Consider the following 4,810-nt stretch of genomic DNA (forward strand, 5'->3'; position numbering starts at 1 on the left):
GCGAAAATGGTTCCGGTTGCTAGAAAAACATGGCCATCAGGGGCGGGGCATTTTTCCTTATAAGGCTATATATGGATTTGGTAAAACTCTAGGGGCAACATGAAACTTGGTCACAAGAATTGACCCAGAGATATCTTGGACGAGTTGAACATTGATTATGTTTGCTTGAAGAACATGGCTGCCAGAGGCGGGGCATTTTTCCTTATATGGCTATATAATTATGGCTATAGTAAAACCTTGTTAAGACTCTAGAGGCCACATTTATTGTCCGATCTTCATGAAACTTTTTCAAAAGATTTGTCCCAATGATATCTTAGACAAGTTCGAAAATGGTTCCGGTTGCTAGAAAAACATGGCCATTAGGGACGGGGCATTTTTTCTTATAAGGCTATATATGGGAGGGGCAAAATGAAACTTGGTCACAAGAAATGACCCAGTGATATCTTGGACAAGTTGAAAAATTGTTCCAGTTGGTTGAAAAACATGGCCACCAAGGAATGGGTTATTTTTCCTTATATGGCTATTGTAAAAACTTGTTAACATTCTTTTATCACATTTTTTGTTCAATCTTCATGAAACTTGGTTAGAATATTTGTTTAAATGATATTTTTGATGTGTACGAAAATGTTTCCAGTCTGTTGAAAAATGTTGCCGCCAGGAGGTTCACAATTCATGAAGGAGGTTCACAATTCATGAAAGTTGGTTAGAAAATTTTTTCTTATAACATATTGGGCTGCACAGAACAGATCAGTTCATTTGAATCACTGGTTAGTGACTTAAGGCCTTTCAGCCCTCTTGTTTTCTTTGGAATCTTTGCAGAACATTGCCTTTGTTGTTTTCTTGTGCTGCTCAGTTTTTTCATACAAACTGTTACTAAACTCCTGCACTGCTGAGTTCATCTGCTGGCAATGGGCATAGAAAATAACCATTTAGTTCTCTGTGTGTCTGACAAACCTCTCCCTCTTGTCAGGCCTCCTGATGACTTCAATGACTTCATTAATACTTTTTCTATAAAAGGTATGTTGAAAGACCGGCTCAATAATGTTCTGTCCGTTGTTTTACGTGAGCTACAGCTTTGAAAGCTTCGTGCACCTCCGGATGCGTTGCATGCAAAGACAACATATTTTGCAAATTGATATAGGCAATTTTTAGGTATTTATTATGACCAGATGATGCAATTCATCTTTTGCAATTTAGTTGCAATCTATTTAAATGCATGTCCAGTCACCAGTTCTTTCAGCTCCAATGAATCGTTGTAACAACGAAACCATATCCATGTACTGGAGCCTTGGACATGCCGTTCGATTCGAACACATCTTCGACCTTTTGTCTTCACGAAGAAGAACAATGGTTTTCAGATTTCCATTTGTTCTAATTTTATTTGCTGACAGAAGTCCATTTTCAAGAGCGTCATACAACATTGCAAAGTTTTGTAAACCAGCATTCTTCTGCAGATAGTTTCCTGACAATGATGCATCATCTGATGTATGATCAAGACGACCTCGAATATCTTTAAAGCAAAAAGGATATTTTGATCAAAATAGCCTATACTCTTTTTTTTCTGAAACCACACGGCCTTAGCTTTAAAGTCTCTATAACGCTCAAAATCAACGAAACGTTCGTAAAGAATTTCGTAAAAAAAGTTTACACCTAAACAATCATTGTTCCTTATAGCAATAGCCACAATTTTAACGCTAGATGTGGTATAATTACTTAGATTTTTGTAGATACAAAATGCTCGTTTTATTTTATTTGTGGACACAATAAATTCAAAGTTGAATTCCTGCGAATATATCTATTCATACGACACACGAACACTAAAATTGTACCATATTAGAACCATAATAAAAACGAGCATTTTGTATCCACAAACATCTATTTTATCAGACCACATCTGGGGTTGAAATTTCGGCAATCGCCATACGGAACTATAGTTTTTAATTGTAAAGCTTTATTTTACGAAATATTGTACGAAATTTCCATTGATTTTGAGTAGTATTGTTACTTTAATATTTTGTATGTAACATCGTATTCCGATCACTATTTTTTTCGGGAACTGCATTGGACTGTTTGATATATAACATTGTATAATAGTCTACAACGTTGTAATCTACAACGTTTTCTTTAAACCATTCCTTTGTCGTGACAACTGGCTACGCCGCAGAGGTAACATTTTTATCAACGTTCTACATATAATTGCAAAATTGCAAGCGGCGTCGGCGTCAATTGTTCGTCATTCTTGAGATAAGCACTTGTTGATACTCATCTCAGTGAATGAGTGTAAACGATTATTTTGTAAACGATGCGGTCGGAATAAAAATGTTCGGTTGATTCGTTTAGTAAAGTCAAGTTTCTCACCAACGTGCTTTTATGGTTAATATTCCCAGCCATATTCCAATAAAGATAAGTTCTCTTTGAGCAACAATTATATTAGGAAAACGTGAAATACACATAGTGATAGCAGCTAGCTGTACAACGCAGTACGACTGTGACTAAAACAGCAAATGTCTGTCATGTACTTTCAAAAATTGTTTGAACTGTTAAAAAGGTATGTCTTTGTATGTCATACCGCCCATAACAAAAGTTTTACTACATATATATTGGAGTCACTCTGTTGGTTTGTCGGTTGGTTGGTTTGTCAGTTGGTTGCATGGTTGGTTCAGATGAGCCTTCGCATGAAGAGAAACGCTTTACACATGTACATTATTTGACGAAGTATGCTCCTTTATAAAGGCAAAACTACTAATAAAAACATACAACCCGCCATTTTGTTATCGAATTCCGGATGAGAATATAACCATTAATTGTATGGACAGTTTAAAAAAAAATGGACAGGGGCAACACACCGAATTGTTTAGTGTTACAAACGCTGTAAAAAAATTCCCAGTACAACTAATGACTAAAAACTGTAATTTATGCATATATGTACGTCAATGTCAGAAGAGATTTTTCATTTTGGGATAACCATTTACTAGTCTTGGATAAAAATTGCAACTTTTTTCATTTATCAGTCTGCGAATTGGTCTCGTTAATATATGTGTATACCAGATTATATATTTTATATTGATATTTTACTAGCTAAACGTGTAAATGATCTCTAAATGAGGAATACCACGTGATTTCTTATCACGATTACGATGATTGATAACATTGTAGGCATACCTTCCACAGTCGCGTTGATGCGAGCCATTGAAAAGGATGAATTCTTCCATGTTTGTGGTGGTTGTAGTTGTTCTTTTTACGTTAGGTTTTGGCAAAATTGATGTCAAAACAAGTAAAAGAAACGATACATAGGAAACGGTCTCGGACAAAATGCGAATCCTTACCAGTAAAATCGTTGACCAAGAAGAAGAAGATCGACTTGAGGTTTGTGTGGCTGTTTTTGACATCGAACTCATTACGTATTTGAGTTTACGCGATATTATAACGAAGTAAGTGTACGTTCTGTGAAATTAAAATTGGTAGTAAACTATGGCAACTTGCACAGTCTTTGGGGAGAAGACAGCAAATGTATTATGCCAATAACATAAAATATAGTACAATGTGAAATATTGACATCATTCAGTAAATGCATTTAGATATCTACACATTTTCTTCCAAAACGTGTTTGTAGCGAAATCATTTAACCCAAATTTTGTTTTAGGATTTATCAATATCCAATTAATCTCAGGGAAAACTTCTCACCAGTAGCTCGAATGAAAACAAATTAAATGGCTTCGGCTTTTCCGTGTTAAGCTAATTTCTTGTTCTATAATATAACTGTTAATGGACGTTGATTGTTAAGGTTCGTTTCAGACTGTTGTGTAAATGACCATTTAAGCATCACTACGATACTTGTAGACACTGGAGAGGCGGTTGCAAGTACTGTAGAGTTCCTGTAAGGATGCTCCAAGGACTATTCAAAATCGACAAAGTACGTGCATGTTACATACAAATGATTTATATAACATACCAGTTATATTGTTGCTTGTATTATATACATTGCAACGCAACATATGTTTGTATATACAAATATAACAACGTGTAAACCGTACTTGATTATCTTTTAATTTAATATATGGAAGGTGTGGCGGAAAAGGGCGGTTTTATTTTACAAACTTTGACCGAGCGTTGGAAAACTTTCCCATTTACATCATGTTTTGACCAACTTAAATATGTCCATATATGTGAAGGTCGATAGTTGTAAAGGTTCTTTCGCTGGTTTTCGCTCGATACCAACACTGGCTTTGCTTGTGTAGAATTAGGGTATCAGTCACGTTGAATATGTATCTATGTTACAGTGTCGGTAACGACTGTGGCGTTTACTGCATGCATTTCGGAACAGGATCGCGTGAACATTGGTCAACACCAAACAATTGTTTTTGATGTGACATAGTCAAGACAAACGTCGGAAATGCATACAGAGGGACATCTGGAATTTTCAGGGCACCTTTCAGTGGCGTTTATGGTTTTCACCTGTCGATCATGGTAACGGGTGGCAATATAATATATTTTAATATTGTCAAAAACGGAGCAGCCGTCGGTGTGATGTGTGTTGAAGGAAGAGGATACAGCTTGACCACGGTAACGGAATTCTGGACAGTGGAACTCGATGTCAATGACGAAGTCTGGATTTGGGCGGATACGACATACAGCGCAGGACAACAAGGAGCTGTACATGGATGGTGCAACTCTGAGTTTTCAGGCTTTTTAATTGGCTCTTGAACCTCGCGGGAGATACTCTTATAACGAATGTCGAGTGTCACAATATACTATTCTAAAGTGTTCGAAATGTTTTGAACATGTTCCAAATAAAATTTAACAAGATTTA

General features: G+C 36.2%; 1 long non-coding RNA gene across 1 annotated transcript; it reads left to right on the top strand.

Annotated features, from left to right (window-relative positions):
- Positions 1-3,161: 3,161 nt before the first annotated feature.
- Positions 3,162-4,810, top strand: LOC127836310 (uncharacterized). Its single transcript, XR_008028706.1, has 3 exons — positions 3,162-3,366; positions 3,841-3,913; positions 4,281-4,810. It is a non-coding gene; the product is annotated as an uncharacterized LOC127836310 (long non-coding RNA).

The sequence above is a fragment of the Dreissena polymorpha genome, chromosome 6 (assembly GCF_020536995.1).
Source record: "Dreissena polymorpha isolate Duluth1 chromosome 6, UMN_Dpol_1.0, whole genome shotgun sequence".
NCBI lineage: Eukaryota > Metazoa > Mollusca > Bivalvia > Myida > Dreissenidae > Dreissena > Dreissena polymorpha.